Source organism: Pelodiscus sinensis, chromosome 24 (genome assembly GCF_052426305.1).
Source record: "Pelodiscus sinensis isolate ZL-2025 chromosome 24, ASM5242630v1, whole genome shotgun sequence".
In the NCBI taxonomy this organism is placed as follows: Eukaryota; Metazoa; Chordata; order Testudines; family Trionychidae; genus Pelodiscus; species Pelodiscus sinensis.
The window spans coordinates 13,077,380-13,104,540 of record NC_143075.1 but is presented as its reverse complement, the minus strand read 5'-3'; the positions used below and the strand labels follow the sequence as shown (position 1 = coordinate 13,104,540).

Below are 27,161 nucleotides of genomic sequence, written 5' to 3'. Positions count from 1 at the left end.
TAGTCTGGGTAAGAGCAACCACCCTGCAAAGGCAGGCCCCGTGTGGTCACTGGTGCTCTCCCCTGTATGCATCACTCTTGGCTTCTAAGGGCATCTCCCAGGGGTCCTTGTGCTGAGAACAAAGAGGCTCTGATTCTTTCCCAGTGAATAGCAGGGGAACGTGCCTGGGCACACAGGGAATAGTGGGAATACATTAGACGACTAGGAACACCGCACGGCTCAGCCTGCAAAGTGAGCGTGGTACCAGCCCAGTCGAACCAGGCAAGTGGGTATAAGCCTATAGCCCCCACCAGCTCCCCTGGCTCGAGAACGCCACCGGACACAGCTGAGAGGGAGGAGCGGGGCAACCCCGACTAAAAGCCATGGCTAACTCTGCAGTGAAGTCCAGCCCTAGTTCATCCAGGGAGTCTGCCGCAGATCTAGGACCTAAGTCCAGAGTTCCTAACCGCAAGAACGCACTGTCCCCCCCACTGACGTGGCTGTGCTTCCACTTTGCCCTGTGGGGAAGTCGTGTTCAAACCCTTCCTCATTCAGGGACATCATCTGTCATGCTGCTGCCCTGAGCATGTTCCAGAAATCTCTTTACAGTTGTCTCTGAGGCTTTTCTATTTGAGTGAATTCATCTTTGACTGTTCGCATCTCCCCTCTTCTCTTTCGCTGGCTCTTTCTCCCCCACCCCTGCCTTTGTGGGTTTGTTTGATCCAAACCGTGTGGCCCCTTTTGGGACAGCTGCCTTTAAAATGTTGTTTGCACAGCAGCCCAGCTGTATGCAATGGGGCACTATAAACACTCACAGCAGAACTCTCTGTGGCCCATAAATTCTTGCCTTGCATTCAGCTAGCTCATTAAAGACTAATTATGCCCAAACACAGCAGGTCTCGTGGCACTCGGAGCCCCCCTGCAGAAGTTCTGCTCCACTCTCTGCTTGTTGGGAAGCACCAATGAGTGGCTTTGCACATGGGGACTGGGGCATGAAGCAGCCAAGGGACATTTGCCTGCTGCTGTCCATCTCCATTATGGTCCTTTCACAGTGTACTGTGGGGATGAGGGGGAACATATTGGCAGCCTGGCAGGTCTTTTGTTCTCTGCAGCCAGGTGGATGCTCTGAGTGGAAACTCCTCAATCCTACATCACCCCCGAAAGGGGCAATCAGCTACATTTCTGGCTGTCAGTGATGGACTCAGTGCACTGAGATGTACAGTGGCTCCCTGACCCCTCTCGCTTATTCTTCACCCTTCTCTGATTTTATTTCAACGCTGTGCTGGCAGGCGTGAAGGGAGGAGCCATTCTCACGATTTATCACGCTCCAAAGCAGCAGCAGGAATTTGCAGCCGCTCTCCTCGCCCTTCACCGGGAAGCTGGCAAACGCTGTCAGGCACAGACGTGCCACATGTGCATGGGGTCTGCTCTGCTGCTTTTCCTCCAGTGACCTCTCCTCTGCTCTGCTCATGCTGTGCCTTGTTGTGCCCGTTTAGCTGCTCCAGGGACTGCTTGCCCTTCTTCCTGGGAGAAGAGTTTGTGAACCAAGAGGGCCTTTGCATGCCTATTTTCTCTCTGTGCCAGGCAGGAGGGAAAGTAGAGGCTGCGGCGGAAGCTGTGTGTGACTCTCGCACATTTCAATATTAAGGCAGGTTCCTGTGTCCAAACATAGGGCCGGTGTGATTATTTGGGGGGGGGGCTCCTTTGATTGGGGCGTGTATATCTACACTGCAGGGTTTTTGCGCAAGAAGCCTTTTGCGGAAGAGTTCTTGTGCAAAAACTTCTTGTGCAAAAGCGCATCCACACCTCAAAATGCATCGCAAAAGCAATGTGCTTTTGCGCAAGAGAGCATTCACACTGCATGGACACTCTTGCACAAGAAAGCTCTGATGGCCATTCACAGAATGGCCATCAGAGCACCTGTGCTTTTTCCGATAGAGGTTTCTTGTGCAAATACCCTTTCGGAACATCCACACCTGCCTTTTTGCACAAGAACTGTAGCGCAAAAAGGAGCTATTCCTCGTGGAGAGAGGAATAATTCTACTGGCAAAAGCCCTCTGTTCTGTCAATTTTCTTGCGCAAAAACGTGCTTGAGGTGTGGCTGCTCCGCCAGGTTTTGCGCAAAAACCTTGTGGTGTAGACGTAGCCCAAGTGTATAAAACGACAAAGAAAACAAATCCAGATTCACTATAAAACGTTGCCTAAAACCACGTTCCACCGCATTAACACACTCAAAATTGTCAAAGTGGCACTTAGCCCACTGTGCCTGATGCAGGATCATCTCTCTCTCTTTTACGCTGCAGCGAGCGCATTCCAGTCTTTGTGATGGCGCTTGGTTTAACATGGACCTCTGTATTTTGACCTTCGTTGTAGATATAGAAATAAAACGTTCCTTACAACAAAACTAAGGCACGGACTTAGGCATTTTTAATAGGATTTGAACTTTTACTCATTATTGTTTTAATAGGTAACAAAAAAATTGTCTAAATCTCCAGCACATGAGAATAGAACCTGGAGTGGGGCCCATAATAAAGCGCAGGGCCATGTGCGGGGAAACCGATGGCACACACCTCATGCTGTCCCTCGCCTTTGCACGCCTGCCGTCTGGCAGCGCCAGGCAGGAGGGAAAGTTGCGGCTGCGGCGGAAGCTTGTGTGCGACTCTCACTCATTTCAACATGAAGGCAGTTTCCTGTGTCCAGACTTCTCCCCAGTGTTGCACACAATGGGATGATTCATCTCTCCTTTGTGCGTCTCACACAGGGACACGCAATCAGAACAGCAAGACGTGACACCTCATTTTCAAGTGATCCACAAAGTGCAGGGCAACAGAGGAGATGATAGGTCCTTGGGATCTGGAGAAGGGGAAAGGGAAGCCAGTTTTAGGGAGTAGGGGAGGAACCCCACTCCTTTAAAGAGGGACCCTACTAATGTAGCAGCTTCACTGGGGAGTGAGGCTGATCTCTTAGGTTATGTCTACACTTGCATTTGATCAACAGAACTTATGTTGTTCAACTAGGGTTGCTTTCATAAAAAAAATCCCGAACATGGCAAGAAAAAAATTGGTTGAGCAAAGAAAAAAAGGGAAGTGGGAAACCAACTAACATGTGCCTTTAAAAATCCCTGCACTCCTCGCTCTCCCCGCCCTTGCCTGACTGTCCAGACCAAAACCGGACACCTGGCAAACCTTATGTTCAACGCTCCCCCTTCCCGCCCCAATGAATGACAAAGTTTTGAAAATGTGAACGCTGCTAAAGCAAACCCCCCTCACTGGGGGTGGAAGTATTTAGTCAACAAAAGTGCAGAAAAACAGCACTCACACACGTGGACTTTTAGCAACAAGGCTGTGAGCTGCATAGGGCAGACATCCCCTTAATTACAGCACTGGGGTGTGACTTGGCAGTTCAGGGTTCAATTCCCACCTCCTCCCCATGACTGTGGGTTTGGGCCCTTCTTTTCTGGGCCCCAGTTCTCCATCTATAAAGGGGGCCATGGTTGGTGAGGTGGGGTGGGGTGGTGGGACTCAAAGGGCATTGCCTCCTCAGAGGAAAAGCACTGCATTCTCACAAGGGATTATGAAGGTGAGTTATGTCTGTACCAGTGTTTTGGGGAGGCTTCAGAGTGGGGTGTTGCATGACATACGAAGGATGCAGGAGGATATATATTGCCAGGAGTTCAACCTCACTCTTTTTGGCCCCTCCATTCTCCTGCAGAACCAGTTCCTCCCAGTTTGAGGCAGTGACCTAGAACTTTTTGCAGGACAAGGGAGGGAGTGTGAGGGGGAGAGAAGGAGGAAGTGCAGCTCTGTCCTGTTGTGACACTGCTTCCCTGGCAGCACCGAAGCAGAGATTGGGCAGAGGCCTCCTGTTGACTTTGGAGTACCCTGTTCATTCAACTGGCTCTTTCACCCTGCCTTTCTCGTGCCTTTCTGAGGCTGGGGAAGAGCCAGTAATGACTCCCAGGGAGAACGGATCAGTGCCACAACCATACACCAGAAAGCTGCTGTTAGGCAAGAGGTTTGTAAAGGGTTAAAAACAAACAACTAAATAAAAAAAAAAACCTTGTCTCAGGACACAGACAAGCTGGAATGGAAATCCACATGGGTCCGTTCCAAGGCTGCAGGGTCAATAAAGAAATTGGACTGGGTGGTTGATAGACCAAACCCAAGTGCCAATAATGCACTGTACTTCCATCTCATTTCACACAAGGACTGCAGCGCTGTTTGCAGACATGAAGCAAAACTGGGTCAGTGTTATCTGCCTTTGACAGTGTTATCTGCCTTTGACTAATGAAGAGAGGTTGTGACACACCGTGGCTGTGTCTACATTGGCAAGATTTTGCGCAAAAGCAGTTGCTTTTGTGCAAAATCTTGCCACCTGTCTACACTGGCTGCAAGTACTTGCGCAAGAACACTGACGTTCTAATGTATAAAATCAGTGCTTCTTACGCAAATACTCTGATGCTCCCGCTCAGGGATAAGCCCTCTTGCGCAACTGCTGTTGCGCAAGAGGCCAATGTAGACAGGCAACGTTACTGGCTAAAATGGCCATCGGAGCTTTCTTGCGCAAGAGAGCGTCTACACTGGCACGGGTGCTTTTGCGTTTACACGTGCCAGTGTAGACGCTCTCTTGCGCAAATACTTTAACGCAAAAACTCTTGCGTTAAAAGTATTTGCGCAAAATCTTGCCAATGTAGACGTAGACCCAAGGTATTGCAGTGAGTTGCTCCCCACTCTGATGCTCCTACCACTAGATTATATTTTCTCCCATGCAAATAGAACTCACATTTCAGACTTGCTTTGTCCAGTTGCCAATCCCATGTCCCGGGCACAGCTGGCTTCCAGCCTGGTCACTAGGCAACCCAACAAGCTCAGCTGGACCCAATGAGACCCCTCCAAATGGCAGCACTTCCAGATGAGCCCAGCGGTTGGGCCTTGCAGAAACTGCTCAGTGTACATTATGCCTGCCGCTGTGCTCACTCTGTTACTTCTACTTCCCTCTCCAGCCCTTGCTCCCAGTCTCATTTCTGCTCTGCTCTGGTTTCCGACTCCTGAATCTGTCTCAAATTCCAACTCACCTTTTGGCTTAGGTTTTGTCGTCTGGTTCTGTCCTTTGGCTTGGCCCCTCCACCGTGACTCCAGCTTCACACTTGGCCCACTGCCAGATTCCTCAATCTATGGACTCAAATGGCCTACACAATAACCAGGCCAGGTCCTGATATACCCGCTAGGTAGGCTGCCCATGCCCTGGCAGCTTACATACTGTTGCTCTTCTAGTTTTTCCTTAAGGAGGAAGAATGGTATCCTGGCTGAGATACCAGTACCAGGAGATCTGGATCGTGCCTAATACGTGTCCAACTCAGTGTTCCCCTCCTAGTCAAAGGGGTGTCATGAGGCTTAATTTGTGTTTGTAAAGTGAATTAACATCCTCAGAGGGACTGTGCCATAGAACAAAAGCCTACTCCAATTGTTTGGAGCCAAAATCTGACCAGCTTAAAAGCAGCTGCTTTGGAGACACATGGGGGCAGAGAAATGACTCCCAAATACTCAGACCTGTCCCTCTGTCTCCTAGGTTAAGGCTTTTGGAGAGCCAAGTGGGACAACAGCAGCTAACCTTTGCCTGGCAGAAGACTGTACCCAAGTCACATGAAAAAAACCAGAGTTCAGGGATGTTCACCAAGACAGCACGTCCCAGCCTGCTATGCTCCTTCTCTCACTTCAAGCTGCTTATGGGCTCCCTCCCTGGTTGTCTGCCTGTATTCAAGAGGCAAATAATTGATACAGCACTCTCCCCTGGCTTGTGTTACTGTCATGAGCTTGTCAGATCTTAGCCTTGCGAGAGGGTTGACAAGTATCTATTGACTGGACACAGCCATTAGCAGTACCAAGACCCACCTAGGTCACAGGCAGCAGCTCACCCACAAGACCAGCCCAGGAGCTGCCTTCTGGCTGAGGCAGTAAGAGCTGGGCTGAGCTTGACTCAGCTGCTAATCACCCTGCGTGTGTCTTGCAGTCACTAGGCCAAACTCATCCTCAGTGGGATGACGCTGCAATCGGTGGTGTTACCGTAGGGCTGAGCTTGGCCCCATGTCTCACTCCTGCTCAGCTCCAGCATTAACCAGTGAGTATAACTCATGTCATCTCCTGCTCTCCCCGCCGCCCACCACACCCGGAGGGGCAGCCGACTCGCTGGGCTGTAAATTGCAGCCTCTGTCTCTTGAGTTGTAGGTCTCTAAATTCAGCACCCCGGTGGTATAAATAGCAGTGCCTCTCATCATGTTTGAATGCTGTTTATACCCCACTGGCCGTCCCGTCATGGGCCAGAGTTATAAATACACAGGCTGAGTCTAGACGATGTCTAAACTTGGCCAGGGGGCCCTGCTTTATGAAAGGAACAGTTCCATCTATTAGCAACAACAAAGGGGCAGCAGCCCCACGTGCTCAATCCAAAGTCGAGAGAGGACTTGGCTGGAGACTCCCCTCTCCTTCTGCCATGCTAGACAGGCACTGGCGTTGCTTTCTGAAGGGGCCTTGGAAACCCTCGTCCTCCCCCCTCCAAAGTTACTGGGCACCCAGCCCAGAGGAAATACCTTACCAGATCCTTTCCTGATGTGCTTCAATACACCATTGAGTGTCAGAGGCTCACCTTCAGTAGCTGCCCAGAGTCAACCAAGGCTGGGCTTGGAGCGGCAAGGCAGGCTCCGGAGGGGAATGTTGTGAAATCAAGCTGGGAAGGAAGAACAGGCAGACATTAGGTTCTCTTCACACATCCCAAGAGCCCCGGCAAAAAACCACCTCCCCGGGCACCCGCACTTCAAGCCAGCTTCAGCTCTGGCCACCTCCACATGAGACACCTTTACTGGTGTAGCCATGTCAGTTGGGGGGTGTGTGTTATTTTTGTGACATTTTTATTTGAACAAAAGCCCTAGCACACATGCACTCACAGCACCATAAAGGTACTTGTTCTAGTACAGTTTATTTTGCTTGGGGAACCAGTATAGCCAGCAAACTTTTTCTAGTGTAAACGAGGCCACAAAGTTTGTCAATGCATTTCCACATGCCCCAGGGCATGGGCAGCAGACGTGTCACGTAGGAACAGGGAAGTACACACTCCAGCACAAAGAAAGAGGCTTGTACCTCTTCTGTCCCACTCAGGGGCTGGTTCAGTCCTGGAGCCGGTTGAGACAGCTCCCATCCCTTTGCTGGGCGACTGTTTGAGTGCTGACCACCAGAAAAGGGCCCCCCCACAGCAAATGTCTAGACCATTGTTTCTCAACCTTTTTTTTTATAAGGTACCCCGTTTTAAAAAAAAACAACAACTTGTAAGTACCCCCAGTACCTACAGTTTTCAGACACACAGAATTTTTCTACCATTGCAGCACATTTTTTTAAACAATTTAATTATAGCCAGGCGGGCGATGACATTTTTAGGTGTAAAAAGTACAAAACCAATAAAGTGCTGTAAAACTTACAACAAAAATTCAGTTTTCTCCAAATTTCAGTTGTGTTGACGTACCCCCCAGACTTCTCTCGAGTCCCCCTAAGGGTACTCATACCACTGGTTGAGAAACACTGGGCTAGAAACACTTCCTGCAGCGTTATACAGCAACACTGCTTGGAGAGCTCTCCTGGGAAAGGCTGTGGTAGGACAAGTGGGCCCATCTCAATCCCCCTTGGCATCCACCCGGGCAAAGGAACACTGTCTCTTAGCAGCAAATACAAACCCCTTTATTGACATAGGAAGTACCACAGTCCACAGATCCTCTGCAGTGAAAACAACTCCTCTCCAGTCCCAATGTAAAACATGGTTCCAATGCAGCTGCTCTTCAATCCCCCTCAAAGGTCACCCTCCCCAGGTCACCCACCCGAGTCCTTAACCCAGTGTTTCTCAAACTGTGGGTCTCAACCCCCCGGGGAGTCACAAGCAACTAGAGGGGGGTCGCAACGGGAATCGGTTTTTGGCATATTTAATTCTTATCCAATCCTAATCCCAATAAAATGATTAGCCTTACTCGTGGAGCCGTGAGGGTGGGTCACACGAATTCATTTAGCATTTTAGGGGGTCACTGTATCACAAAGTTTGAGAACCCCTGCCTTAACCACTCTGCCCTAGCTCCCGCAGCCTACGCCATAGGAGCCCACTCCCCAGGCCTTCTACCAGAGAGCTCCAAGACCTGCTTCTCTCTGGCAAGTCTTCTCCTGGACCCCCAAGACAGGGTCTTCCTCAGGAAAGCTCCCTGCTGGTGACTCCTACTCCTCGCTTTAGGATCAACCCCTGGTTCCTGTGCTCCACGTACACTGGTCAGCCTGATTCTTCCCCTTACTCCTAGCGGCTCTGCACAAGCCTTCCGGTAACTTGGCCTCTTTCCCTTGCTCCGGCCGGTTCTCTCCACAGTTTGCACAGCTCGTAGTTACTGCTCCCCTCAGGCTACTCCAATAGCTCCCACTGTCCCACCTCCGCTCCCAGCATCTCCCAGCTGCTTCTCTTGCCTTCCCTTTGGAACCTCCCCACTTCCAGTGCCCTTTTTAAGGCCTAATGGGGTGGTTGGGGTGGAGGGTCAAGTGACCCGTCACAGGTGCACTGGCTTCTTTTCTCTTAAAGGGCCAGTGTCACCCTAGGACATAAAATCACAGAATTGTAGGAAGGGACCTCGAGAGGTCATCAAGTTCAGCCTCCCATGCTGAGGCAGGATCTAGTAAACCTTTTAGATGAGCGATGGGCAACCTAGGTTCATGAGTAGCCCTCCATCTCAGTGAGCTACTAGATTGTTGTAACCATGACAGTCTCCCAGAACAGGGTAGTTTTGCTAACTGTGCTTGGGGACCTAGAATTTGCAGGGTGTGTCAGTTGAACTGTAGCAGCACTTTGGTTGGAGGCACAGGGTGCGCATGGCTCTCCCAGTCAGCATTGTGTGTAATCAACACGGACCTCACGTCATGTGTCCTTGCTTTACGTGCGTGTCACTTTAGCAACATCGGTAGGAAAAAACTACCTGGACGAAAACCAGCAGAATTTGGTAACCCTCCGCTCTGCAGATTGCCCACCGCTGTTCTAGACCAGAGGTTTTCCAGAAGTTGGGTTGCGGTCCTGCCTGGGTAAGTCTCTGGTGGGCCACGAGATGCTTTGTTTATCTAAGCGTCCATAGGCACGGAGCCTCACAGCTGCCATTGGCTGCAGTTTGCCATTTCCTGCCAAGTGGAGCTGCGGGAAGCGGATGTTCTAGACTGCCCCCGACATCAGTTTGTCCAGCCTGTTCTTAAAAATCATTACTAAAAGCATTACTAAAATCAAGACATATCATATCTTCTGGTTGCTTCCATCTGCTAGACCAGTAACCCTGTCAAAGAAGGAAATCAGGATGGGTTAGTGTGATTTGTTTATGACCTTATTATCCTCTCGATACTTACAAACTGATTGTTTAATAAATGATTCCAATATCTTTCCAGGTATCAGAGTAGACTGACAAATCATTCCCTGGATCCATTTTGTTCTTTTTTTAAAGATCTGTTTCAGAGGGGTGGCGGTGTTGGTCTGTTTCAGCATTTTAAAGACTAACACATTTATGAGGGTATGTCACGGGACACGACTCACTGCTGTGGCTCCTCCTGCTGGTAGATCTGGGGAATTGGCTTGGTTGTCAGCAGGGCCCCTCCTCCTGGCTGGCATCTTCCCCGTTTGCAGTCCATGTTTGAGTTCCGGCTCCACGTTATTCCCAGATTGTGGCATCCTATTCAGGGTACTGACCTCCGGCAGCACTCTCGTGGTCTTTTGCCCTCCTTCCGAGGGTTATCAGCAGTTCTTCATGTGGTGTCTGCCACAATGGCCAAGTGTAGTCTTAATCAGCCCCTCACTTCAGGGGCAAACCACATTTCTACCAGGCCACGCAACCATGGTGGCTAGACTCGGTGCAAGGGTCCCTCTGGTGGCAGCTTTGTCTTTCCCTCCTCTGTTCCCCTTCATTGCCTGTTGTTCCCTGAGCCATTTCCCCTGTGATCCTTTGCACCCTCCTGGCCCTTGTGGCAAGGCCAGAAGCTTGACAGGTATAAGGCAGAAACCTCCCTCTCTAGCCCTCCTAAGCCTGACCAGCACTGCTCTCCTGAAGCTGCTTCCGTAGGAACCAAGTCTTGTACCTTCCCTGGTCAGGATCTAACTGACTTTTTCTACTGGGCAGCTCTTTATATACAGGGCTGCCCCAGCAAGCCACGCCCTAACTGGCTCTTTAAAAGTCTCTCTCTGATTGGCCAGTATTCTGCGCAGGTTCCCTCTAGCCTGCTTTAACCCCTTCCAGCCAGTTGCCCCGCCACATGGTATTAGGGGATACACTTAGGGGACTGGACTCGATGACCTCTCAAGGTCCCTTCCAGTTCTAAGATTCTGTGAGATACAACTCACCTCCTCAGATGCTGAAGAAAAAAGAAAACAGAAAAGGAAGGGCTACAGAGATGGGAGTGTGACAGCCGTGCTACTTGAATCAGTGTGGATGTGGCTTATCTCCAACAGTGGTGAGAAGACCCTTTCTTAGTAGCCTGTGACCTCAGTTGTCCTCCCTGAATGTGCAAAGATAACAGCAGTACGTGGGTCATTCTTAGATATATCCCATCCAAATACTGACCAGGTGCAAAGCAATTTCGGTTGTGAAAATGGAGCACAGCACAGCCCTGTGAGATTGCAGGCTACAATGTCACTGACTTCAGAGCTAGCTCCAAAGTCAGACTCTCCTTTAATTCAGGTGGATTCTACTACATGGCCTCCTGATGAGCAGACTCAGAGTGTCCTACGTGGCCACACATTTGTTGCAATGGGGACATGTTTGTATAAGAGCCTAAATGGGAAGGCTAGACGACAGCATTATGCTCATCTAGCCTGTTCTGCACAACACAAACCTTAGAACTTCATCCTGGATAAAAGCGGTGCAGGGTAAGATGTACTGTCAGCCAGAAAAAAGGTGGTGGGGGGGGGGGCGAAGAGGTTGGGGGGCGGGAATGTGGTGAGGAAGGGGAACAAGTTGCCCCAAAACTCTTTGCTAAGTTCTGTACTCTCCATCCTTCTACCTTCCTCAAATAGCTGCAAGGCCTTTTCTCGTTCATTCTGGACTTGGAGGACACACCGCCAGGGCAGCAGGACATAATGCCCATTTAGAAACAAGGAGTGTTATTTAGTCTAGAGACTGTTGAAGGAAATATCCAATTGCACATGAAAAATCCCTGGAATTTTGTTCACTCTCTCCAGAGTCTCTGTATCTCTGAAATCTCCAAAACATAATTGCGTCTTTATCTATCCGCCTTTGGCTCAGGACTTCACCAGCAGCTCCTGCCCTGCCCAATGTGGTGCATTATTGCCTGCACTAGAGGGTTAAAGAAGAAGGCAAGGGTCTTTCCCCCTGCTTCCTCTGTCCCACTCGGATTTGTACATTGAATGGTTTGCAGGTGACTGTGTGAAAAGGAAAGTTTTCAGGCTTATAATGGAACAGGAATCAGAGCAAGACAACCAGGCCAAAGTGCTGTCAGAGGAAGAGTTGAGACATCACAGTGACAAGTGACATCCCAAGCCTAAGAGCTCTAGGCAGATAGTTTATAGTTTCTTCTTCACATCTAAATTATGAAAACAAACTAGCCACTTTTATTTTCTGTTTCTGGTCAATTTCACTGCCGTGTTCTTCTGCAGTAACACAATCCTAGTGGCTACGTCTAGACTGGCATGATTTTCCGAAAATGCTTTTAACGGAAAAGTTTTCCGTTAAAAGCATTTTTGGAAAAGCGCGTCTAGATTGGCAGGATGCTTTTCTGCAAAAGCGCTTTTTGTGGAAAAGCGTCCATGACCAATTTAGACGCGGTTTTCCGCAAAAAAGCCCCGATCGCCATTTTCGTGATCGGGGCTTTTTTGAGGAAAACAGTACTGTGCTGTCTACACTGGCCCTTTTGCGCAAACGTCTTTCAGAAAAAGACTTTTGCCCGAATGGGAGCAGCATAGTATTTCCGGAAAAGCACTGACAATCTTACATGAGATCATCAGTGCTTTTCCGGAAATTCAAGCGGCCAGTGTAGACAGCTGGAAGTTTTTTCAGAAAAGCTGCTGATTTTCTGGAAGAACTGGCCAGTCTAGACACAGCCCCTGTGTTTTATTTTTCAGTAATAGATTATATCTGTAGAGCTTTTCCACAGGACCATTTAATTCCCCAGTGGACATTATCATTGAGAAGATAAAGTGGCCTTAATTCAGTTTAGACTAAGTCACTTCAAAAGTGAATTAAAAAAACTGATTTAAGGCCACCTTGATTCTGATAGACAGTGTTCACATCTATCAAGGGTTTAATGTAGTTTAACTACTCCACTTTAAATTAACAACCAGTGGTGGAACAGTCTCTTGTGGATGTAGTACAAGCAAACTAAAAGGTTCTTAGTGTATCCTCTTCAAACAGGGCTACATTAATCTGAAGCAGGAACTGTTTAGTTTGCTACAGTGTCCACATGGAGGAATTACAGCACAGCACTTTGATGCGCAATGCAATTTACATCCCCATAGTTGGACCAGGCCAGGTAGACATTGCCTAAATGACTTGCCCAGGGTGACACAAGAAGTCTGTGGCAGAGCAGGGAATTGATTCCCAAGTCTCCTGAGTCCCAGGAAGTAAATAAGTGAGGGGGGGAGGGATAGACCTTCAAACAAGAAACATTCTTACTAAAGCGTTTAAAATGTCAGTTTCATTAAAATGGCAAATCCACTTTACTCACAGTTACCCTCAGCATATACCAGGATGGCCAAACCATGGCTCATGAACCACATACAGCTCTTTTACAGTTAAAGTGTGTCTCTCAGAGCCCCTCCCCTCTCTCACCCTACCCCCCCAAACACACTTTACCCAACCCCTTATTATCCACCTACCAGAGTTCGGGGATGGGACCTCTGCCTTGCAGCAGGGTAGGGACTTCTACCCAGTGTGGAGAGAGATCTCAGGGTTTCAGCCTGGTGGGGTGCACCTCCCAGGGCTCAGGGGCTTCAGCAGGATCAGGACTGAGGCCCTTAGCCCCAGCTGGTGCCTTCCATGGGGTTAAGGTCCTGAGCTCCTACAGGCAAGCTCCTGAAGTGCTGAAGATTGTTGTATGCTCCTCAGAGGATCAGTACATTTGGCCACTCCTGGCATCTGCAACTTGCACTCTCCCACCTCCCAGCCTCGACCTGCTGAATGTTTGACTGTCTCCAACCTGCTAGTGGAACAAACCTGCCAACAACATAGCCATGTTCAGAGATACACTTGCACTCCATGTTTTGCCTTAACCTGGATAGAATTTGGATACTGGTTGGATTTGCAGTGGTGCCAGCTAAGGGGAGCTGCAAGTACTCCAGACTTTTTAAAAATTGGGTTTCATGAATGTGCAAAGCAGGTTTGGAATTTGTCTTTTGTTTGCAATTGTTTTCCTACCTGAGAGTAGTGAAAAGCACTGTGAGGGTGCATCTACATTGGACCCATAACTCGAAATAAGCTGGGCAATTTGAGCTACACAAATTGCATAGCTTATTTTGAGTGCAATTTGAAATAGCTTATCTTGAAATTTGGTGCTGTCTACACAGCACCAAATTTTTATATAAATTGCTATTCCAAAATGTCCGTTAATCCTCATGGAACGAGGTTTACAGAGATGTCCGAACAGCGAACCTGTTATATTTATTTCAAAATAAAAGGCTTGTTTAAAAGATGCACAATAGCTATTTCAGGATACCGGAAGTATCCCGACATAGCACCGCAGTGTAGACAAACCCTAAGATCACGCAGAATTATGTGCCTTTTATGCCTGAAGGAAGCCACTCAGCCTAGCTAGCAAAATGGCTTAACTCCTGACCTGCTCGTGAGGACAATCAGAAGTTAGCAAGCAGAGGGTTAAGGAACAGTGATAGGGCGTATGTGGTGGGAAAGCTGTAGCAGCCTCCCTCCAGGTGTCCATGACATCAAGTTTCCAGCCAGACTGTTGGCTCCAATCTATCCCTTTCCCCCTGACTTGGGCATCAGTCTTCCTGAACTTTCTTTGGAAACCTCGAGTAATGGACACCTGTTTGTACATTGCTGCCTCATTGACATCAGTAGCAGTGAAGCAGCTCAATGAAAAAGAGGCCTGGGAAGTCTGACAGCATGTCCGATGCATTTCCTCTTAACAGCAGGCGGGGCGAGCTTGTGGAGAGGTAGAGCCAAGAGCACCTGCACTCTTAAATCAAAGCAAGCGGCTGCATTTCTAACACACAGTGTGCTCTCTACATGCATGAATGGAGCCAGAGGCAGAAGAAGGGGGAAGTCAAGACCAGGAGAATGCTGAACATTAAGGTTATGTCTGCACAGCAACATTATTTTGAAATAACTTAGGGTACATCTAGACTACAGAGCTTTTCTGGGATACCTCTAGTATCCCAGAAAAGCTCTACCGCATCCAAGGAATGCATCTGCTTTTCCAAAAAATTTTTTGGAAAAGTAGACACGTTTTTTCGGCATGCCTGTAAACCTTGTTCTATGAGGAAGAAGGGATGTTTCAAAAGAGGGTTTTTTTCCAACATTTGGCCACGTGTAAACAGCCTATTTTTCTTTGTAGTGTAGACACAGCCTAAGTCCTCATCTACACAACCAGCAGTTATTTCAACATAATGTCAAAACACTGTCAAGCTGGAGGATTTCTCACTCGGAATCCTGTAATCCTCATTTTAGGAGAAGTAAGGGAAGTCGGGGGAAGAGTGCTTTATTTCGAAATAAGTGCTGTGTAGACAGCACCAAAACTCGAAATAAGCTATGCAATTGACATAGCTCAATTTGTGTAGCTTATTTCGAGTTCATCCCTGCTGTGTAGATTCGCCCTAAGGAGCCTGCAAGGATAAAGTTTCCCTTATAAAGTTTCCCTCTCTAATGTCATTAGAAAAGCAGGACACAGGAGCACAATACAGCTTTGTTTTGGGCATACGATGTATCCCACAATGTTTTGCAGGAACAATTTGCAGAAGGCAGGAACAATTAAGAAGCAAACTCCCAGCACAGCTGTTCAGGACAGGGGACAATGCAGAGGGGAAGGTTGTCACGCCACCAACCGCCAGTGTTAAAAAACCCATGCAAGCTGCTGCACAAAGGAAGCCATCTGCAAGGGAAAACATCAACAAGTTGTATTGGTCCTACTGAATCCAGAAACTACGCTACATATTCTTGAGCACCATCTCCTGGCACTTTATCTATGAACTAGCTCCATCTCCCCAGATCTAGAGCACTCTTGTGACAGCAAGATTGTGTGCAGGGGTAGGGGAGAAGCTGGCACACGTAGCCTGGAACCTGGGAGCAAGCCAGTCGTGCTGTTACAGTGAGCCATACAGCACTTTGAAGTGCGGCTGTTGTAGAACATGAGTTCCAAGCTGGAAAGAGGAGTTTGACTCGTATCCTGTCTGCTGCACCACATCTGAGCTGTCTGTGCCTCGTTTCTCACTGTGCACAAGTCCGTTATTTTGGGGGGTGGCTGGGTGGGTCCCCCAATGCCAGTCATTATCCTCTGGCTTCCTCCTTCTGGACAGTCCTTTTCCCTCTAGGTTTAGGGGGCCTGCACATCCACAAACATGCATGCAGGGAAAAAGACAGAGGGGGAGAAATGACTGGCACCTGGGAAACCATAGGGGAGATCTGATCCCTCAGTTCCTTGGCTTGGGTTCCATTCCCTTCCAGTCTCCATCGCTCTTCCACAGGGAGCAAGCTGGGAGCTAAGTTAAACCAGTAATCAAGAGTCCCCAGGAAATGTCTCTTCTCCCATGTCCCCAGTCTCTTGAGAGCAGCTCATTACTGCACATGATCTCATGACCCCATAGGCTTACAAAGCTCCTCTTCTAAGGGAATCTCAGCAGCCAACTACAGCAGCTGTAGCAACTCCATGGGGCCCAGACCAGCTATGTCAGGGGTCCCTCTGGGTTTCATGGTCTCCATCAGACCCACCGATAATAGGACCAAAGGGGACAAATGCCCCAGGGCCCAGCAATTTAAAGGTGCCCAGAGCCCTTGGAGGCCGCCACTGCTACGGCATGGCACGGCCTTCCCTCTAGCCCTGCCCCTTCCTCCCAAGGCCTCGCCCCTTCTTGGGGCACAGAGTCAGGCCACCCCACCTTGTCCAGGGGCCTGTGCAGGCTGTCGGCTCCCCTGGGTCTCTCTTCAGTAATGCTTAGGTTTTTCTATCAGCACCCACATAAACCAACACCACCCCAGCCAGCTACCTCCCACCTGTATTAATCTCATTTCCCCCAGGTAGTGATGACCCTTCCCCAATTATTTTTGAGCCTTTTATGAGCAACCCTGCGGGGAAGCCCTTTCACTGACCCCGGGGCCAAGCTGGAGTGTGGAGAGGAGTCCTGCCTGTGAGGCTGTGTGGGGTAGGGTAGGCCTACCCAAGGCCATGGCTGGGGACTGCCAAATGAACCACATAAGAGTCTCACTTTGGCTAGTCACCAGTTTCCTGGCAGGCTTATCCCCAAGCCCTGGGTTGTTCCTGGCGCCCGCCACTGGAGATCGCTGCCCTTTTGTATTTTCTTCTTTTGAACATTATTGTCAGTGGGGTTTATGAGCCCACAGCGATCGCCATGGTGATGCACTGTCCCAGTGACATCATCACCCGCATGGTAGCTTCCAAGGCATTTTTGAGTCATCTCCTCCCGCACAAGCAGAACCACTCGGCTTCATAATAAAAACACCCTCTTCTCCCAGAGCAGCAGCGAGCCAGGGGCTGGGAGGGGGTGGGCTCAGAGCTGTTCCTGGCACATGAGGTTGTGTTCACCTCTTGCTCATTGGGGTTTCACAATGAAGTTCACCAGCTTTTGCCCTGCTTGTGATTATTCATCAGTGTCCCTCACCCCTCACCCCGGGAGCTTCCATTAAAACGAGACTCATTCCGAGCTGCATGGAAACCAGTATTACAGATTAGTGATACAAAACACCACCCCTGGAAGACTTGAGAAGGCACCATCTAGATCAGGGGTGCACAATACGTTGGAAGCCAATGGGAGCTGCAAGAAGTGGCGCAGGCCAGGTCACCGATTCCTGTAGCTCCCATTGACGGGGAATGGTGATCTGCGGCCAATGGGAGCCGCCAGCGCCTGTATCTGTGGTGAAGCAGGTAAATAAAGTGTGGGCATCCTGCTAGAGACTAACCCTGGCAAACCGCGTCTGGCCTGCAGGCCGGTTATTGCCCACCACTGATAGAAATGCTAAATGAGAGATATCCTCCCCTCTGCTCGTCCTTTCGTCCCATCTTGCTCTATTTCTTCCTCACCCCGCCCGACTGCTCCCATCTCCTTTTTCCCTCTCCAGTGCGGCTTCATTTTTCACAATATCTCACTGCTTGTTTTTCCACCTCCACCCTGTCACTGCTCATTTTCATCCTGCATATTCTAGGGATTCCCCTCCCACGCACACATGGTTTTACCCCATTTCCCCACACCAGAGGCCCCTTCCTCCTCCCCTTTCTCAGCATCTGTCCTAACCCAAAAAAGCCAAGCCCAACTTTCCAACCCACGCAGCAGTGGAAATCAGTGAAGAGCAAGGTCACCCATCCTGAGCTTAAACCCACAGCTGCATAAAAGGGAAGCATCCAGGAGCCAAGCAGAGATCCAGCCTGCGGAGCCCCTGCCAACCAGGACCGGAAACTCAAAGTCCAACTCCAGGGGATACAGCTGCTCTGGGATGCTGGAGTGCTGGATGGCACATGGCTATTCTAGCTGTGTGTTAGGAGCTCAGTCCCTCACACCAGCCACGAAGCCAATACAGAATTAAACACAGAACAAGCTAAAAACAGTTTCTATTTATTCTTTGCTGGGTGGATACAGGCCTCTCATTTCCACGGCTCTGAAGTTGCCAGTGGGGGCTTGGACTCTTCGGCCCACAGGGTGCGGTTAGCACCCCCTGGGTCAATGGGGGATAGATACACCCTGTCACACACACCGAATAGCCATGTTTAGTGCAGCAGTGTTTCAGTGAGGGGTCACTGCAACTCCTGAAGCTGCAGGCCCAGAGGGACAGTCCCCTGTTGTATTCTGTAAAGATTTTGCTTAGTACGGTGAAAGGCTTCCAAAGCGAAAGGCTTTCAAACTAGCTCTTACTCGCGGCTTTTCGTCTGGGACACAGACCGTACCTCAAGGGCCATTCAGGACTGCTTTTACTGGCATATTCATAGTCATCCAGTCTCACATGGCAAGTTCTTATACCAAGAGCAATCAATCTTCTTAGCTGTCACACAGATCCTTACGCCAAACAGAATAGATTCCCTTTGGGATATCCTCTACTGCCCCTCTTCCATATGCTCCCCCACCCCACCTTTACTAGGGGGCTCCTCCCCAAGAGGTGGAGTTGATTACAGGACCTATCTGCCCTTATTATGGTCAGCCCATATTGATTATATTTCATGCCTTTCTCCTTGCAGAATGGGAGGCAGAGAGATCTCCTCATGGTTTTATTTGGAGCAGCGTTCCCTCTAAACTGTGCACTTGTGCGGCCCCTCAGGAGAGATTCAAATGCCACCCAGCTGATTAGGAGAGCACCCACAGGCAGGTTTGTTGTTTCTACTGATGGTGCACATGCACACATGCCTTCGTGCACATCAAATATATGTATTACGCACAGGGATGGAAACAACGTGGCACGTGCGTTCTTTGGATCATAGTCTCACACTCCACAAGTAGGGCAGAGGGAGAGAAGAGAAAGGTTTTGGGTACTTTGCTTTAGTCGTGAAGTGCAAAGCGAGGCCCGTCATGGGCTTTCCACACCCGCTTGGTGTAGACACACTGACCATGGCCTTGTGATAAGAGAGTCATTGTCGGCAAGATAAAAATAGGCAGCAGACTGGGGTCATGGAGTCTGTGTCTTACTCACAGCAAATGTGTCAGCCAAAGTTCTTCAGGCAGGAAACTACATTTCCCCCCTTTGTCTGTCTCACTGTCCGCCCTTCCTAGAGGTGTCTGTACACCAGGCTATTGCAACATGTCTCTCTCCTCTCTCTTCCCTGTCTTTTCTCTCCCATCTGGGAAAGAGAGGCATACCCACATGCATTGGAGCACTGGCATCTCTCCTCCAGTTGGGATCCAATTTGCCATCATGGTCTGGGAAGTTGGTGGTAGGCAGAAAAAGACAGCAGGTTACGACTGTGTGCTGCGGTTTATTAGCTTTGGAATGGTTCACAATGGTTTCTGCTGCAACGTCCTGGGAAATATCCTTTTCCTAGCTCTGCGTCAGCACTTTGGAACAGACAGAGAGTGAGCAGCTTTCAAAGAATCCACCCCCGGCTTCACCTGGAAACCAGTGCATTCTTAAGAACGGAACATGTCCTGGATGGGTTGAGTCATGATGGTTGGGGTGCATGTGTCCAAAAAATCAGCTTGTTTTTTACTAGCTTGAATCTTAGAGAGGAGATACAGGTTCAACCTCTCTCATTTGGCACCCTTGGGATCTGATTGGTGCCAAACCAAAGGATTTGCTGAACCCTGGGAGGTCAATATTGTCTAGCTAGCAGCACTACCAACACTTCCACTGCTTACTGGGCTCTTAGAAGACTTAGGGGTACATGGGCGCTAAATAACAGCACAGAACTAGAAAAGTTAACTATTGGGTAATAGAATACAACCGGTCCCTGACTTACAAATGCATCGACGTACGACCAACCGCACTTACGACCAGCCTCCCATTAAGCGCGTCCCCGACTTACGAACGGTGATCCGCACTTATGAACAGCACAGTACCATTGAGATGAATGGGGTCCGACTTATGAACACATCGAGTTACAACCAAGTGCTTGGAACGTAACTCGTTCGTAAGTCAGGGACCAACTGTAGTCAACTAACTGCATGAATTCTTAGCAATTAGTTGACTATTTTATAGTCCCCGGGGGCAGAGCTGGCAGCCAGTGCACTCTGGCCCTACTCCCGGGGAGCCCCCTGCCACCCTGCACTGCTGCCTCTGCATCACAGGCAGCCACGCGGGATGCCAAGCAGGAGCTGGTCCACAAGGAGAGCCAATTTAAAAACTAGAGGCAGCAGTGTGGCAGCAGCCCCTGCCCAAGGGGGATCTGAGATTCCCGTGGACAGAGGTTGCTGCAGGGGGGCTGGGGAAGGCTGCCACAAAGCAGCCCCTGTTTGCAAGGAGCTCAGACCCCCATGGATGGGGGCTGCTGCTGCAAAGCAGCCTCAGGCACCCTGCTCCCTCCACATGCTGCTGCCTCTGACTGATAAAGGCAGCAGCGTGGGGAGGGCAGGCAGCACCACACAGCTGGGGCTGGGGGGAAACGGCTTTTAATCTAGCTCCCCCCAGCACCAGCTTCTGCTCCCCCACCCCTTGCTGCCTCTGAAACAGAGGCAGCAAGGGGGGGGAAATGCGAGTAGTTGACTAGAATAACCGATAAACCTAGGCTTATCAGTTAATTGACTAGTCGACTACTCGTTCACATCCCTACACAGAACACTGAAAGCCAGGACTGGTGGCTGTAAGTAAACTTTATGGGACCATGGGAAATTTGGCTACACACATGATAAGTGGACATCCAGGTAACTAAAATTGTGCTGGACCATGGATGTTGCCAGACCAAAGACTGCTGGACTAGAAAGGTTCAACCTGTAGTGGTGTGAACGGGGAGAGCCAGGATCGCTGGGTTCTCACATTAAACTACTGTGTCACTGATAAATTCTGTTGCTGCTTGGCAATTCACAGCCATGGTGAGAAGAGAACCCAGCTCTGCTTCCTCTAAAAACACAGTCCCCTATTCTCTGAGCTAAAAGTAGCCTTAGTCGGCAGCCCTACAAGGACTGAGACACCTTGTGATCATATCTCATTCCCTCCAGTGGAGGCAGAATGGGAAACATTTAATTAACCGCTTCTGTTGCATGCCATGAGAACCACAGATGAATATTACAAGTGACTGTTGTTAGTGAAGTCGTTTCAGACCAAGTTTTTGAGTAACCGGGATTAAGACTGGCAGGATGGTGAGAGTAAACTGTTGCAAAGTGCATGGCACAGATTCAGATAAGAGTTAATATCCCCTGAACACAGACCCTTCCATAACTGCCCATTATATATTTTGATGGTGTGGTACATTGTCCTCTGAAACTTCTGGAACCGACCAATGGGCAAGGCAGGATACTAGACTAGAAGGATGATTGGTGTCCAAACTCATATGGCAATTCCTATGAGCCTCAGATTACATTGACCCACCCACTTGAACCCTAGCAGCAGTGCTTTTCCATGTCCTATGGACATTTTCCCCACAATAACTTTAGCTGAGTCCTGGGAATGGTAGTGTTGGGAACCTTCCCTTTAAAAGAATTAACCACGCAGCTGGTCCTTTTCACTTGTGTTCAGTGAGGGTGAACTCACCACAGGCACACAAGACCCATACACCGTTAAGTCCTACCTAAGCCCACAGTGCTTGAACAGGGAGAGAGAGAGCAACGTGTCCTAGTGCAACGTGTCCTAGTCAGCGATTCAGAAGATCTGGGTTTTTGATCTGACCCTGTCACTAGCTTGCTGGGTGACCTCAGATAAATCACGTCAGTCTGTGCCTCAGTTTCCCCACCTGTAAAATGGATTATGCTACTTCCTTTATAAAGTGTGTTGAGATCTACCAGCAAAAAGCATGCTCTAAGAGCCAGGAATCATTGTACTGGCCTCCTGCCTAGGAGGTCAATTTCCATCCCTTGGTGTAGCCTTTATTTATAAAGCATATACAAGACTTCTTTCTTTCTAAAGGTTTCGTAACTTCAGCCGCCTTTCCTTAAAATAAATGCAAAACAAGTTATAAATGCATACCTAAACCACAGCTCTGCCAGTCAGGAAGCAAACCACCAGACAAAGAAACCAATCTGGCTAGGTGGCATCCGGGCTGGGCACCTTCCTAAACATTTGGTGCATGGCATCATTACAGGGCTTGAAGTAGGGAGAAACTGAGGCAAATTAAAACAACAACAACAACAACAACAACTTTTCCTTCAGTGAAGAGGAAGGAGGAGGCAAGGTAGGATGGTTATGGGGAGGACCCCCAGCAAGGTCAGAGCCTCAGTCAGTCAACTCTCTTGGAGGGAAGCAGCAGTTGGGTTAACCCTGGTGTCTGGCTTCTCTGGGTACCACAAAGCATGTGGTTTCAAGCCCCATCTGCCTCCCTGCTGAACAACAATGCAAGCCAAGATGAAAAAAAAAAAAAGTTCCAAATCCCGTTAAAGGAAGCCGAGGGCCAGATGTTCTCGGTTTCCTGTTCACAGCTCTGTGGTTGTGGTATGTCTGTCTACGGCTTGTATGTGAGAGACTGAAACAGCTCTTTCTGGAAAGCCCCGTAATTCTGTGGGTGGTCAGTTGCACTGATACCTGACAGGTGCCAGGGGGCTCCCTAGCAAAGCTATGGACTGTGCCAAGTAGCAGTGAGCAAACAGAATTTTCTGATTTCTCATTTTGTCTCTCTCTCGGAAGCAACCCGGGAAGTTCTGCTCGCTGCATGCTCCAGCTTGAGGATGATTATAGTGCAGGGAAAGGGCCTTGCGTTGATAGCCTTGGAAACCTACTGCTTTGGAAACCTACTGCTTGCCACAGAAAAGGCCCACCAAATTTCCAACAGACCAGGCAGCACAAGTTACTAGGTAGCAGATTTAAAACAAACAATAGGAAGTATTTCTTCATGCAATGCACAGTTAACCTGTGAAACTCCTTGCCAGGGGATGCTGTGAAGGCCAGAACTTTAACAGTGTTAAAAAAGAGCAAGTTAAATTCATGGAGGATAGGTCCATCAATGGCTATTAGCCAGGATGAGTAGAATGGGGTCCTTAGCCTCTGTTTGTCAGAAGCTGGGAATGGGCAACAGGGGTGGATCTCTTGAAGATTCCCTGTTATGTTCATTCCCTATGGGAGCACCTAGCATTGACCACTGTCAGAATACAGGATATTGGGCTAGATGGGCCTTTGGTCTGACCCAGTCTGGCCGTTCTCATGTTCCCCTGACCAGCAAGGATCATCACCGGGGACAGGCAGATAGCTCACTTTCCACGGCCAATTCACTCTTCAGCTGCTTTGCTGGCCAATTTGTGATGGCGGTTTTGGTGATGTGGACACCAACGGCCTCAAAAGGGGTAAATTTGCAAAGCTTCACTGAAGTCCAAGCCACGGGGCTGATTCATATCATCTGAGTCTCAGCCCCCAGAAGCAGACAAGAGGCCACGTTCACTCTCACTGGTGTTTTGACTAAGCACAGGAAATTGCCTAAGCACGCTGTTGGCATAATTTTGAATATTCTAATGACAATGGTTAAAAACGACAGTTGTAGTTGGAAAGCCCCGCAAGGCACTTAGGATGTAGGAAATTTAGTGGTTAACTGCTCAGCTGGGCTGGGGCAACCCCATGCAATGGGATCCTGTTTAAGTGGTCAACTAGTTAAGTGTAATGTTTAACCGATTAAACAGGATTTTATATCTCTATTAGGATGCTGGAAGGACTATTATAATACAGTAATCACTATAATTAAAATGCCATGAAATGCATCACACAAACTTAAAGCAACATTTAGGGATCCAAAACACAGCATCATAAACCAAATAAGAAAGGGACTTAGGGTAAGATCTGCCTTAACCAAAATCCTGAAAAAGCTAATTTCTTGCTTTCCAGATAATACAAGCAGCAGCAATAACAGTATTAATAATCTTAGGCCCTGATCCTAGAAAGAAACCTGCACTGGTAGTCCCCTGTGTCTGTATGTAATTCTATTGATGGACACTGCAGAGAGCTCAGTATAGGCTCACGAAACTAGAATGCAGCATGTGGGTAGCTATTCAATGTCTACACACAATAAAATCTGTTACCGAAGAGCTGGACACAAAGGGTACGTCTACACTGCAGAGCTATTTTGGGATACTGGAAGTATCCCAAAATAATTATTCTGTGTCTATTGAAGCAGCCCATTATTTTGAAATAGATTTTGAAATAATGAGCAGCTTATTCCGACGTCCTGGTAACTCTCATTCCACGAAGGTTAAGGGCCATTTTGGAATAGTGCCAAATTACGAAATACGCTATTTTGAAATATACTCAAAATAAGCTATGAAATTTGCATAGAGCAAATGTGTGGCTTATTTTGAGCTAAGGGTGCACTTTCCAAGGGTATTAGCCTACCCTGCCAAGAGGCAGTTAGTGGAGAGCAACAGTATCCACTCACGGAGTTGATGCAGAGTAGTTAGTACTAGTGCACACAAGTGATTCAGCCTCTCTGTGCCTCATTCTAGCCATCTTTAAAATCTTTTTACCAAGGGCTTCTCTACACAGGGAAAAAGCCCCGCATGGATGGGGCAATGTGATTTGCCCAAGGCCTTACAGTGAGTCAGTGGCAGTGCAAAAACTAGCACACAGAAGTTTTTGCTTTTCAATCTCTTGCCACTCCCTTCCCACCCTATACAGCACCGTGACAGAAAAATGGAATGTGCCAGACCCATAGGATACAATCAGCAAGAGGTAATGCTGATTACTATCAGCATCTGCAGCAATTACCAAGCACATTCTCCCCTGATGGTAAGAGCCGGAAAACTCTCTTAAGCAATCCAAAGACGCCTCAGGAAGGTGCCAGGAATGGACGTCAGCCCCATTCACTAGCAGCCGTCCCTGATGCCAGCAATGCGTAAGAGCCGCAGATGGAATATAACTGGCAACCATGCCAGCTGGCCAGTGCTGCACCTATTTGCAGCCACAACACTGAGCAGCGAAGATGGCCATAGCAGGCTGTGCACTGCCTCTTGCCTTGCTGGTGCGCTGAGGAAATATGCAGGGCCTAAATTCAGTGCATTCCAGGAAGAAGGATGCTTCTTGGGTAACAGGATGGATAAATGGATTTGCCGAGGAGCTGGAGCACCTTACACATGAGGGGATTCTGGACGTTCTGATTACGGAACATCAAAGAACTAAGACCCCTTAAGAGAATGCAGAAGTCTGTGAGTATAGGAAGAAAGGTGTATTGTCCCTTTTAAATATTTTGTCAGCCCTCTACTGGTCCTAACTGTGTTCTGCCAGAGCAGCAGGCTGTATCTAGCTAGGCTGGCCACATCTCTGTATATTTAGTCAAGTACAGATTGAACCTCTCTAGTCTGGCATGCTCAGGACCTGAATAGTGCTGAAAGAGAATTTTTCAGACCACGGGAAGTCTATATTGTCTAGCGGCATTACCAACCCTTCCACTGCTTAGTGGGCTCTTAGAAGACAACCAGGAGTAAATTAGAGCTAAATAACTGCACAGAACAGAGCCGGGACTGGTGGTTGTAAACAAACTTTATGGGACCGCAGGAAACGTGGCCATATCCATGGTAAGTGGACATGTGGGTAACTAAAATCATGCTGGACCACGGATGCTGGCAGACGAGAAAGTGCCAGACTAGAGAGGTTCAACCTGTAGCTAGTTGGGATCCCCTTGGGCGTATGAGGGATTGTTTTGTTGTGTAAAGAGCAAATGATACATCACTCTTCTGTCTCAGCTCAACCAAATGAAATGGCAGCTGCTTCCAGCAGGGATCAAAAGGAATGCAATGCAAACTGTCCGTACACAGAAAACAAAACACACCCGTTGCATAGGAGATTCTGGCTAGTACAGCGTTGGGAGGGATTGGCCCCATGACGTGCATATTTCAAACTACCAACCACACCTCACTGCCCACAATTCCTCCAGGATCCAGAGAGCAGAAATGCATCCAGAAATGTGGAGTGTCCAGGACAGTCAGCAACAAAGATAAATATCAGCGGGACAAGAGGGCAGGATTCCCACATGACACGCTTTAGAAAGATATTGATTCTGCTACTCTTCACCAAGTCGTGCCTCTGTGCAGCTGCAGAGACCCAACCCACAAGAATAGAAGTGGTCTCCTGGTTCAAATCAAAGACGGGGAAATCAGGCAACCTGGGTCCTCTTCCCAATTCTGCCACTGACTCGATGTATGATCTTGGGCACATTGCTTCATCGGCCCGTGCCTCAGTTTCTCTACCTGTAAGATGTGTATTGATTTGTTTTTAACATTATCGGCCATGGATGCTATCAGGTTCAACACAGAGTGGGATTATGGTTTAGACCGGGGTGGGCAAAAGGGCCTCCACAAGCCAGATTCGGCCTGCCAAGCAGGTTATCTGGCCCACGGAGGCCTGCCGTTCCCCCGTCCCCAGGCCAGTTAGGGCCTGGGGGAGTATGTGACATTTCCTCCACCCTGCCCCCGCCCTGTGAAGAGCGCACAGCAATAAGAAGAACCGTGCGCTCCCCCACTCCCAAGCCCTGATTGGCCTGGGGGCAGAAGGGGGAGCGGGCGAAGTCTCCTCCCACTGCCAGGAGCATGGGTGCCTAGGGGCAACCTCTGGGGGGGAGCAGGAAAGGTGCTCCCCCACCCCCAGACCAATCATGGTATGTTGCTGGGGAAGCAGGGAATTAACCTGCCCCCCCCCTTTCCGGTGCAGTCCGGGGCCACTTCAAACATTTCTGAAGTGGCCCCAGCAAAAAATTATTGCCCACCCCTGGTTTAGAACATATGAGTCCTTTGGGGCCCAGGTGAACTCCCCTTCCCTTAGGCAGCCTCTCCACCTCTCTGTCTTGTTTTATCACGGTGTGTAATCCTGATTAGTTACAGCCTGCTCTTGTTTCTCCACAAAGCCATGTGGGCAGCACCACTCGCGCGCGGCTGTCTGCCTGAGCCCTCTGATGGCGAGCCAGAGCCGGAGGAATTAACCACTGAGCTGTCTGGCCGCATCTCCAACAGGAAGCTGCTCCGCTAACGGCCCAGACAGCAGGCTTCAAGGTGCCTGCAGGAGGATGTCATTGTCTCGACATGTGGGGTGGGGGAAGGGGGAGAGCTGCACAGCGAAGAAAGGGAGGAGAAAGAAAGCATGCGCAGCGTGTGCACACGCACACAAGGGGAAGGGGAGCAAGAAGAACAGAGAATCCAGCCTTAGAAACCTCAGAAAGGCTGAAACCAGGATTGGGTTTGTTCCATCAATGATCCACATTTTGTGACTCCCTGGAAACCAGGTTCTGCTACATTACCTGGGCCCAGGCTGGAGGACTGAGTGTCAGAGGCATGGCACCTCCCAGGCAGGTTTGACCAGATGCTGTATCCCATGCATCCATGTCTTCCATGTGGCATCTGAACTGGGAGCATGATTCTCCACTGCTACGTGCTGGCACTTGCCCCTGGTGAAGTGG

General features: G+C 49.2%; 2 long non-coding RNA genes across 2 annotated transcripts in view; both read right to left on the bottom strand.

Moving 5' to 3' along the window:
• Positions 1 to 2,312: 2,312 nt before the first annotated feature.
• The window catches only part of LOC142819427 (uncharacterized), a 47,879-nt gene continuing 23,030 nt past the window's right edge, over positions 2,313 to 27,161 (bottom strand). The window contains exons 4-5 of the long non-coding RNA XR_012897312.2: positions 6,622 to 6,702; positions 2,313 to 2,832 (exon numbers count right to left, since the gene is read on the bottom strand). This is a non-coding gene — a long non-coding RNA (uncharacterized LOC142819427). The remainder of the gene's footprint in view (positions 2,833 to 6,621; positions 6,703 to 27,161) is intronic.
• Positions 14,900 to 17,098, bottom strand: LOC142819428 (uncharacterized). The gene is made up of 2 exons (XR_012897313.2): positions 16,301 to 17,098; positions 14,900 to 15,086 (listed from the first exon to the last, which is right to left on the bottom strand). It is a non-coding gene; the product is annotated as an uncharacterized LOC142819428 (long non-coding RNA).